This window comes from Rhagoletis pomonella, unplaced genomic scaffold (assembly GCF_013731165.1).
Source record: "Rhagoletis pomonella isolate Grant_MI unplaced genomic scaffold, Rhpom_1.0 Rhpom_scaffold_00001, whole genome shotgun sequence".
Lineage (NCBI taxonomy): Eukaryota > Metazoa > Arthropoda > Insecta > Diptera > Tephritidae > Rhagoletis > Rhagoletis pomonella.
Genome location: NW_023458555.1, coordinates 22,505,183 through 22,517,653, shown reverse-complemented (window position 1 = coordinate 22,517,653; position 12,471 = coordinate 22,505,183). Strand labels below are relative to the sequence as shown.

Here is a 12,471-nt window from a genome sequence, read left to right as displayed (position 1 = left end):
AAACAATCTGAGTGGAAGATGCACTGTGTAAAATTTTGTTCAAAAGTCCAGGATTTTTTAAGTACTTGGAATGGTTTTGAATCTCACGATTCTGTCTATCATCAGGATCGAATTCAACGTGTCCACAAAAAGTTTTTAACACTTTTAAAATTAGAGATTTGCACCAGGAAAAATACTACTTTTTGTTGGATGGTTTTGTTTTTTTAAATTTGCCGACTTTCACCATTTGCTGATAAAAATCAATTTCTCTTCTTAAGTTCGGGCTTAGACAATCTTTTCTAAAATTCGTTCCATGTATTAAAAAAGGAAATATTCAATTCGGTAAAAAGTTTACTCTTCCAGAATTTGTTGGCAAAAAAATTGTCGAAAATTTCCCACTGTACGACGTATTGAGTCATGATAACTTCTGACTTAATTTTTGCTAAATAATTTTTTTGTAAATTTTTTTTTTATTGAATTTAAAATCATGCATTAGCAAAATATTCAATGAATTTTCTTGCTATTTTTAAATACCGTGCGTAAGGCTTGCAGATATATTTTTTTATATATACAGGTGTATATGTACATTAGGGTGGTCCAAAAGAGTAAAAGAGAGGTATATTTTTAGACATAGAACAATCCTAGGGGGTTTTTATATATACAGGTGTATATGCACATTAGGGTGGTCCAAAAGAGTAAAAGAGAGGTATATTTTTCGACATAGAACAATCCTAGGGGGTGAGAGCATTAAAATTCCGACTTTACTTTTTCTCATGCATTTTTGGACCACCCTAATGTAAATATGTCTGTTTGAAATATGCATACATACAAGTTTATTTGCACTAACGACTGATCCAGAGATACTGAGAAAAATTAAAAAAACGTAAAAAAAATAAAAAAGCAGAACAAAATTTTCTCCGTCCGTCCGTCCGTGTACGCGATAACTCGAGCGAAAATTGTGATATCGTAACGAAATTTGGTACGTAGGGTGGTATTGAAAATGGGCGAAATCGGACTGTAACTACGCCTACTTTCCATATAACGGTATTTTAGAAAAAATGCAAAAACTACGATATTTCAGTAAACATTGGATACAAATTGTTGAAAATTAGTATGTGAAGAAGAATTTTCATACAAAATAATATTATAATGAAAGTTTTTGGAAATGGGCTTGACCCCGCCACTAATCAATGATTGCAATAACAATTTAGCATCAAATTGGATTATTATAATGTTTTGGTCAATGGGCGTGGCGCCGCCCCCTTATGACCACAAATGTGTATCTCGGTAACCTATGTATTGATTTCTGCCACACTCAGTGCACTTAATAACTTTGGTACGGAAAAGCAATTTGTTGAAAATTATTCAAATTGGACTAAAATTACACCCGCTTCCGTATAACGGTAAATTTCAGAAAAACGAAAACTCCAATATTTCAGTAACTGAGGACGCTTATTTACTTCAAGTTAATAGTTATAGCAATCTGTTAACAATAATAACGACTGTTATACACTTTTAGGAATTGGGCGTGGCACCGCCCCATTTATTATTATATAAAGTTTGGTTTCCCACGAACTTATACTTCTTTAATTGTTTTTAATATTTTGTTCGCGCAGATTGAAGCATGAGTAATTTTAAATAAAAAAGATGGACTTGAGCGGCCACCAAAAATCATATAATATACAAATTTTCGTAAGCACTGAATATACTAAAAAAATAATTGGATTTATTGGACCACTCTAATGTACATATGTACATACATAATCGTATATATTAACGTTTGCATTTCTATTTTCAGCTAAATTGAATTGCTTAAATTCAGGTGTTTGGCCTACGTAAATGAACTTGAAAATCAATGACTGTCATAAGCAAATATTCATGAGCATATTATTATTTTAATTTGTAGGCTGAGATTTCCACATATATATGTACATATGTATATACTTTCATTGCTGAAAAGCATATACACCCTCACATATGTTCATCGCAAATTAGTCATAGATTTAATTAGCTACATACAATTAATAAATCTAAGTATAATACTGAATATATACATACATTAAACAAAACTATAAATATGAACTTTTCATCATTTGTTGTTTCAATTATTCAAAATATTTGGTAATTGAATATTTATGTATGTGGCTTCGCAGATCAGAAGATGTATTAATCAATGGTCTAGGAGGAAGGTTGGATTTAATTTGGGTGTGTATAAATTTGTTTAACTTATACCAAATGAGTATCGAGCTGATCGATGAGATGATACTTATGTACATGCAGCTTCGAAATGGCGACAATAATTTTTTTTTTTACTTCGGATGCGTTCGGAATTACGAAACTATGTATGTAGGTACAACCACAATTTTTAAAAAATAGCCTCGATAAGAAGTAAAACTATTTTTCACGACAACAAAAATTTTTGGCAATGAAAAAAAATCGAATGAAGACCTCCATAAGATATCTGAAAACCCGCAATTTAAAGAATTATTTAGTACAAGAAAGTAAAATAAGCTCACAAACGGAAATTTAAAATTTTCGACGTGAAATACTTCGTATGTATGTAATTCAGTATCCACACAAATTCCTCGTATATTCCCATGCCATAAAAATCAGCAAAAGTACGCGGAAAACAGATGTGCGTAAGTGCATTAGAGTGAGAAAAAGTTGCGGTAGAGATAATTTGTAGAGTAATTAGAAACATCTGGGTCAGGAAAGGATATTTGTGATGCTCATCACTGGTCACTGTTGGATATCTATGGCGACCCAAGAATAGACTCAGCTGTAGGTGAGACATTCGAGTAGAAGATATCACATATAAATTTTGGTCCCGATTAAAGTCGGTTAAGGTGTGTCGCACAGGGGCAAAGTAAAGTGATATCTGTGACCGCGGTATTACCGATTGAGGGGGTGAGACTAAAAAAAAATCGTACATTTTTAAGGACCACCCTAATGTACATATGATATTTACATTTATTCCTTTTTCTACATATGGGTGAAGGCATAAGTATGTATTTAAAATTGCCCTTTGTTACCAAGGAAAAGGCCAACTGTCGTGGTATTATGGGCTCTTGAGACTCTTACCACTCCGCCGTGCACGCCTACGACCTTACCAATTACACACATCATTGCCTTGAAAAAAGTTTCACTACTAAATTTACCGAGAATGCAAATCAAATATTTGAATTCAAAGTAAACAAGCAGTTAAACAAACATTTTGAGCGCACAAAGTGCCCGTTCAAGTTCATAAATATATTTATTTATGTGGCTGCACTTTTGCCACTCTCCTGATGAACCGATGCCAGATATATGTACTTATTTAAGTAAACTAATTTGACGCTATTGCAATGCAAAATGTTGTATAATATCTTAAAATAAATATCGAATTTAATTGTTTATCACATGCACGTGTATAATGCACACACATACATACACACATGCGAACTAAATGCACAGACATATTGATGGCAGCGAAAATCCCACACAGTCTATTTTATAAATACTCGCAGAGGAAGAACCAAAAAAAAACAAAGCCAATTTTCCTTTAATAATAAAAAGAATCTTTGCTTACTTTAAAAATGGTAATAAAAAAATTTAAAGGCATCCGCCGCAATTCGTCTCTTGGCCTTATTGCCAAATTTAGATAAATGGAAAGAGCTAAGAAGGCAACTGCAAAGTAAATGCGCATCAATAACCTTGACATTGGCATTCAAAAGCGAGCTAAGCGCAAAACTTTTTCGTCAAAAGAAGTACTTGGCTTCTGAGTTTTGATTTCTTTTTCATTTCATTTATTTATCTAATACAATTGTTTAGTTTGCATTAGAAGCGCTTTGAGAATTTATCCTTTTTTTGGGTTGTAAAAGACAACAAAAAAAAAAACAATTGGACGACAAAAGAACCAAAATAATAAAAGTGAAAGCTAAAAAGTTGAGTAAGTATAGGAACTTTGGCAAGTTGCAAGAAAAGTCAATTCGTTTGGGAAATACCTAGCATGTAAATTTTTTTAGAAATGTACGTACATATGTATGTCTGTATGTATCACATATTTATTTGTTATTCACCACAAAGGCAACTAAAAGCGGAACAACTTTCACTCAAGAGGAAAGCAAGCAACTTTCTAAAAAGTGAAAAGTTCTGTCCTTTTGCCAAAGTTCATTTAGTTTTTTTTTTTGCTTCTTTGCCGCAATGCCAAAAAATTCGTTGACTTTTACTTTTATTGCATTTTGATTGACCACCGACGCCAGCAGCAGGTGATTGGCTAGCGTTTTTATGCAGCTTAGATTGGCAAATGATTTTTAGCATAGCTGAGTAAATTTATCACTCTTAAATGGTTTAAATGGCTGGTGTTGTTTTTTAATTGTTCTACAAATAAATTCTTTGTTTGGTAAATATACTTTATGACCTTCAAACTGGTTGTAATTTATAATGTATTGGGCCAAAATACAAAAGAACTGGATGACGTGACACCTACAAACTGAGGCTGAGGTCCTATCCGGATTTTTTTTTTACTATTCGACTCCAGTGCCACCTAAACCATCCAGGGACCAATTCAAACGCACAAAACGTTCATTAAAATCGGTAATTATTTTTTTTTTACAAGTTTTTCTTGTTTAACATTCATTAATAGGAAGGGGATAATTGGTTTTCTTCAAAAATTCTACTTTCTTTGCACTTTGCACTAAAAAACTTCATATAAACAAATAAAAATTTAAAAAAGTAGCTCTTTAAACCTCTTAAGAATTTAATTTTCTTTCATATACAAAAAAATTTTAAATCCGTCCAGAATTGTAGGCTGTAGAGCTAGACCGTCTTGGTTAGTGAACTTCGCGTTTGCCCCACTTGATATACAGATTTATTTTTAGCCTATAACCATCCTTGGGGAGTCTGCAGTAGGTGCCCATGCGCGAGATCATCTCTTAAAAAAAAGGGACTTCTCTTTATATAATCACGTAAATATGGGGAGGAAATTTTGTTACTCATACGCCATGTATCCCCGTGTTTGATCAAATTAAAGAAAACAATCGGTGTGTTTTTTTTAACTGTTAGGTAATTATTTTACGATACACCTAAAAATTGTGCCAGATTAACTGCGCTTATTGTTTAAATAATTGAAAGCGAGTGGGGAAGGGGGAGCGGCGCATGTCACGCGCTCAATAAAGCCGACTTTTAGCAGAGACTAAAATGCGATGATATTTTTGTGATAAAAAAGTTCGCCTGTTAACCAAACCTGTTAGATCAAGAGAATTTAGAATTTTCTGTTTATAAAATTCAAAAATAACAATGGCTCTGTCAGCAACCATTTGTCTACTGTCTGCTGAGGATATTCAGTTCCATTATTCTTAGAATCCTATATCTTTTTGGATAGCTAAAATAAAATGCCTCGTAAACAATGAGATGACTCGAAACGATATTGTGGATGTCTTAAAACAAAAGATAATTGACGCGGCTGACGAAGCGGGGCAGCATCTAAGAACAAGCTTGGAGAAGAAAAATTTAAACAAAGGAATGAGAATTTGTGTAGTATTATACCTTTTTGAATAGGTAAAAAGACATCATAGGTAAAAACAAATTTTAGAAAATTTTCCATAATTTTTTTTTAATGACGTCCAGTGGGAAACACTTGGTGAAGAAGCGTAAATTCAAAACTTTATTATGCAAGTATTTTTAGCTGTCAGAACTTGGCTCAAGTTTTATTGGTGAGTTTTATTAATTACAAACCCTTTAACTAAAATAAAAAAAAAAACATCGGAACCTTGAAATAACATTAAACAAGTGAACGTATGGAATGCCCCGTAACCCTGTATACTATCTTTGTTCACCTTGTCGTGTAAGACAGCAAGCACAATTGTAGAATCCTAAGAAGCGGGGGAAGCGCTTGCATGTTTCTTTCAGGTGCTCACTAGAGCTTCTCTTCTGAACTCACTGTACCCCTCTCCTTCAGAACGGGCGCACAAAATAGGCTGTAGTTGTTGAACTCAACTTAATGCGAATTCTGAAACCATACGAAGCATTCCTGGTCTTTTCTTTAGAAGTGGGGTTTTAAGTGACGGGTTTGAAGCTCAGCGCATAATCCTTTTCAGGCAGGCGTTTTCACCAAGGCAGAGATGCCCGCTTGCAGCCCCATTTACTGGTGTATGGGGTACGAGAGCGTAGACAAGGAGCACAAATTGAGGATAGTCGATAAACTGTAACTGCACCCCATCATTTTGATAATATGCAGCGAAAAATAAAAAATATTGGAAAGTAACATTAGAAAGTAGACCAGTGCGAAGGCAGGAACCAGTTTGGATAAATCCGAAGCGGTGGTACAACCCAGTACCCTAGAATTGGCTAGACGCAGGTGGCCAGATATACAGACCTGTAAAGTACCGAGAAAATTATAGCCTGACAACAAGAGGACGAAGATCTTGGATCTGCTTAGCAAATCAAGGCCAGAGGCAAACATGTGACAAAAATAAGTTTATCACTAACTAACTATATTTTATAGGTCCGCCAACAACCCCAGAAAATGCAATGGGGGGGGGGGACCAATAAAAAATCTTTAATATTAGAAAATGGGTAAATAGGTAATTGTTTATTATCACTGGAAGTCCCCTGAAGATAACTACAGTTTTCTGATCGAAAAATATTGATTTTAAAGAATTTTATATCATTTCTATGAAAAGTTGTGTTTCCCCATATAAAATACATGGAAAACTTTGAGCGCTTTGAGCACTCCCTAAATATTATTTGACTAGCCGGCCACGTATGCGCGAAGCTTCGCCACGCGCTAAATGTATGCATATATTTGGAGAAAGAAATCATAGGTAATCATGTATTTCGTTTATTATATACATAAAAAATCTTGTCTAAATCCGTTCAGTAGCGTGGTTAAAATATCTCGCCTTTCCTTTATACTATGTATAGAAGATAGTAATTTTAAATAGGTGGCAACCCTATTCAGAAAAATAATACATTATTACACATCCAGAGGCTAAGTCTTTCCTTTGACAGTGACGGTACCTACGCATATTATGATTGAATATGGTAATTTTATTAACAGGTGGCAACCCTATTAAAAAAAATATTAGTGCTTTTCTAGAGGCCAATCCCTTTCATTTGACACCTCATATTTTGTAATCCAACGAACGGTGCGGATCTTATAGTTTTTCAGAAAACCCTATTGAAATTCTAAGTAAAACAAGTAAGAGCTGCGCTGTCTTCGGCAATGCCGAAGGCTTCATACCTTTCATGAACATCTGCTGCAAATTTTACTTTGACAGATTACTGCTTTTGAATACATCTGCATACATCGATAGAGGAGTTACATACCTATATAAAAAATCACATCTGAACAATCAGAGGTATGGAAGATATACCTTATATTAGCACCAATCTAAGTGATTTTCACTGCTATGTGATCGGTATGTAACCCGGTAACACAATTTATTGGGTTTAGTTTCCTACATAAAGGAGATATATGGCAAAAACTGGTATCTGAACAATCAGTGCTATGGGAGATAAAGCTTATACAGCATAGATTTTGACGATTTTCTCAGTAGACTTTGTATCATTATTTATAAAATATCTTACGAAATTTATCGGTTTTAGCTGTTCAAATAAAGGAGTTTTACTGTAAAATCCCATATCTGAACAATCAGATGTATGGAAGATATATGTTGTAGTCATCCGATCCTTGTTATTTTCACTGTAAGTATTCTGTTAATAATGAAATTTCATGTTCCTAGCTGCATAAATGGAGGAGTTATGATAAAAGACCTCATATCTGAACAATCAGTTGTATGGGGGCTGCAGGTTATAGTGACCCGATCTTTTTAATTTTCACTGTAAGTTTTCTGTTGATAATTATTGAAAACAGTGCGGAATTTCATGTTCCTAGCTATATAGATGGAGGAGTTATAAGGAAAAATTTTATATCTGAACAATCAGTTGCATGGGAGCTATAGGTTATAGTGACCCAATCTTTGTAATTGTATCACTGTATCACTTGTAATCACTGTAAGTATTCTGTTGATAATGGGTGCAAAATTTCATGTTCGTAGCTGAATAAATGGAGAAGTTATAACGAAAAATCTTATATCTGAACAATCAGTTGTATGGGAGCTATATGTTATAGTGGTCCGATTCTTCCGGTTCCGACAAATGATTAATACATTATAAAAATACACCCACCTACCAAATTTCATCCGGATATCTCGAAAACTGAGAGACTAGATTGCATACAAACAGACGGACAGACGGACAGACGGACATGGCTAAATCAACTCAGCTCGAAGTTCTGATCATATAAGTATACATTTTAATGGGTCTATCTCTTTTTGTTCTGGTACTTACAAACATCGGACCAAAGTTATAATACCATTTCATGCTCATGAAAGGTATAAAAAGATCCCTCTCCTGTCGATACAGAGTATATTTATGAGAGAAAATCTCGTCAAAATCCGTTCAGTAGTTTTCGAGATTACCGCGTACAAAGAATATCGACTTTCCTTCATACTATGTATAGATTTCAAAATAAAATATAGGGTATATTTTTTCGATATAGAACAGTCCTAGATAGTGACTAAGATGCACAGCAACCAACCAAGAGCTATCGGAAATTCGAAAATTTTGACGATGGGCACGCAGGAATGCGATTATGTCGCTGGATCCAAATTGAACGGAAATATCCAGTTACACAATTTCAATCCCTTCTTAAAATGCAACAGGTAAATAAATGTTTGACCCGAGCATGAGAAGTGATATTTGGAGAAGACGCAGTATATTGAATATTGAACAAAGAAGAAACATGAAACTTGCTTGTGTATGAGGGAATCTACATACATCCGAATATGTACAATGAATTTCGGATTCAAAATTTCGAGCATGAGGAATTATAAGAAACACGAAATTTTTGCGCCTGTATAAAATTGTGTAGGCACTATTGGTTGGTTGGTTGCAGTACTTCATAGTACTACTTTAATACAATTAGCGCGTTTTGCGCCATTTTGATGCACCGTCATGGGAATGCTAAATATCAACCACATTCTCCTTGCCAGTCCAAGAAAATACAAAACCAATTCGCTAGCTTACAGTGAAAAGTTGCTAAGTCCACTTTTTATGAAAACTCATATTTTGATATAGGAGGCTAGAGAAATTGAATACGCATCGTTTCGAAAATTATAAAAGGTACTTGTTTTATTTTTTCCTCTTCATAAGCAATAAAAGGAAAATTTGCTAAGTCCAAAAGAAGCACCACAAATCCGATAAGGCGAAAATAATACGACATCTTTTAATAAATATCGAATCCTTCTGATTCTTATGGAGTTTTGCTTTGCTTTAAACGCGCAAAATGTTTGATTCAAAGTCTTGCGAAATAGTTAAAGAAAATGGCTATAGGAAGATTTTTTCCTCTCCTGTAAAATTTTTAAAATAGGACTTAGCAACTTTTCTTTCTAAGCTAGCGAATTCCTTTTTGAACGACTCCGAGGGAGCATCTCAGCGCAACAGCCTCAAATTATCGGCCTTCTCATTGCCTTCCATGAACCTATGGCCGGGAAGCGAGAAAAGAGAGGCGCTTCTGGTGTAGCTGGGATTGGGTGGTCGGTGATACCAGTGCTAATAGAGCCGCTTGGCTGTCAGAGTATATTGTAGCTTTCTTAATTCTTCCGATGTCTTCTCCTAGAACCTTATAAGCTTCAAGGATGCCTAAGATTCCCGCTTGGAAGATGCTTCTGTCGGGCAGGACCTAGTTTATTTCAATTATACTGTCTGCTTATTCCCGGCTACCAGACTAGTGCACTGTAGATTACGATAGGTCTTATGACGGCGGTATACATCCACATCACCAGTTTCGGCTTTAGTCCCCAAATTCTGATGAAGATTCTCTTGCAGGTATAGTATGATATGTAGGCTTTCTGTCTACGATACTCGACTACTCGATACTACGACTCCAAAAACTTCGCGCTGGAAGATATATTGAGTATCTTACCATCCAGCGACGGTACTTTGAACTGGAGTATTTTTTTTTTCTATTTGTGAATAGCACAAGTTCGGTCTTATCAGTGCACTTTCGAGTTTTTCGCTTGCAGTTGAGAGGAAATGCATCATCGTCATACGCCACAACTAGGCACTATTATAAAAAATTAATTTTAATTTAGGTTTAATATTATATTGACGCGACCACACTCAGTGGTTTAACTTGGCTATAGAAGCCAGAAGGAAAATGCGATGTTACTATTGCAATTTCCAGCGGAGGTAGTACATTTACCATTCTCGAACTGAGATAAAACATTCCACAAAATATTTTATATCGTAGGTGGAAGAATAAATAAACTGAACAAAAAATCAATGTAGTACAAAACCTTTGCGACCATTTGCACTATGCGAACGAATGATGCGGAAAAGATTTTCTGTTTGTAAACAAAATTAAATTTGGTATGAAAATGTAAACTAAAATCACATTAGGCATGGAGTGTTTCTGCATAACTACAAACGTAAACTTTTACTTAGATTATATGTCTAATCTATGTATTTATGTATGTATATATGTTTATAGTATGTATATAAGTATGTATTTATATAGATTTTTGTGTATGAAAAAATTTATTTCTTCTTATAGATTTGACCACCGATTGATTGCAAAAAATAATAAACTGAGAAGGCCAAACAGCAGCCAGAGCGAGGAGCCAGCAGGTGGGTGAGTGAGTACGAGGAAGAGGTCACTGTAGCGTTCAAGATCAAATTTGACGTAGTTATGTATGTGTAAGTGTGTTTATATGTACGCTGATTTATCACCAGTAAATGGCAGAATTTAAAAAACAACATTTTTTTTTTAATTTATATGATACATTAAATTTGAAAATAATTACAAGAGAGAGCAAAAACCTCGAGCAAACAAAACGTGTACAGGTAGTTGTTGCAGAAAGTCCAAAAAATATAATAAAATTAATTTATGAATAGCAACAAATTTAATTTTTTTGGAGGTAAATCTAAATGAGACATGGCATGCAGAAGGAGAAAATGAAATTAAGTAGCATTGTTGTGACCAATAAGAGGGGCGAGAGAGATAGAGTGCGGGGGTGGGAGTAAAAGTCATTGAAATTGCTGCCGAAGTTCGAAATGTAAATGGCCAAAAACGCTTATGCTGTCATAATTGTGGTCGAAAAATTGGCAAACAATGCCAATGTATATATATATGTATGTAAGTATGCATGTGTGTGTGGAGCTACGTAAGTATAAGTGAGACGCTACATATATACATACATAATCCCCGATTAACTGTGAACCGCGCGCATACCATGTCCGGGGAGATCACTTGAAAATCTGTCCAAGGTTTTTTTTCACAAATAAAATAATAAAAATTTTGAATTCAAATGAAAATTAAAAATAAAAAAGCAACAACACTAAATACAGAAATACTTTGAATTTTAGCTAATGCGGCGAATCTGGCGGACTACAGCAGTATAGAGCAATGCAGGGCGTACCTACCAGCTACTTGTTGTGGTGGGTGGAATGTAGAGAGCTTAGTATAGGTATATGTATGTATATATGTACGAGTAAGTACATATGTATGTAAGTAGTTACGTACTACATAGTAAATATATTCATATGTACTTATACATATACATAAGTATATACACAGTTATAGACGTACGAAATTTTGAGTGTGTTAGGTATTCGACTTTGTCTCCGAAAGCGTTGGCGAAAAGAGCTTTTTGCCACGATCATCAACGCTGCACACTCATACATGCAACTTTTGCAATTGTTTGTGTGCGTGGCCAATGCTGGCAAATTCACTTTCCACACACATATCGGCGAGTTTTTATATTTAAGAAGAATAAAAGGAATTCCGTTGATAAAACGAATGAAATTGGTGAAGCTGATTTTCAGCACTGAACAGTTTGAAAAAATTCTTCGTTGAGGATAGATCGCTATTTTTTAGTAGGAGTAAAGAAAAAAAAATGTAAGAAAATTTTGAGAAAAATATGTAAATATTAACTATACAGTAAGAGTAGGCAACAAAAATATGGGTAGAAAAAATCAAATATTTCAAAAAAAGTGAAAAGCCTTAAAAGTAAAAAAAATTAATAAAATAAAAATAAAATTTTTTTAAATAAAAAAAAAATTGTTTGTAGTGAAAACAAAAAGTAAAAAAGTAGTTAACAGCAAAAAAAAATTAGATTAATTCTTGCTATCTTGTTTGCATTTTTTTCAACGAAACACGCACGCACGAAAACTTCGGTTAGAAGACGTTGAAAAAAATATTGAAAAAGCAGCGAAGTTGAAGTAAACAAACTCCTTGGTATTTTTTTAAATTGTGTAAAAAACAGAAACATACTCTACAAAGTGCACCTACCAAACTTTGAAATAACCAATATGCACTGAAAAAAATTTTAAGAAAAAATCAATAAACCTCAATTCGAATTAAATTAAAAAATTATTACACAACACCAGCGAAATATCTACAAATTTTGGAGCTGCAATTTTCATATCAGCCGCAGCAGCAAAAGTTTT

The 12,471-nt window shown here is 34.2% G+C and overlaps 1 protein-coding gene across 4 annotated transcripts in view; it reads right to left on the bottom strand.

The window, feature by feature from the left end:
* The window catches only part of LOC118741251, a 49,469-nt gene that overhangs the window by 36,251 nt on the left and 747 nt on the right, over positions 1-12,471 (bottom strand). The window lies entirely within an intron of this gene.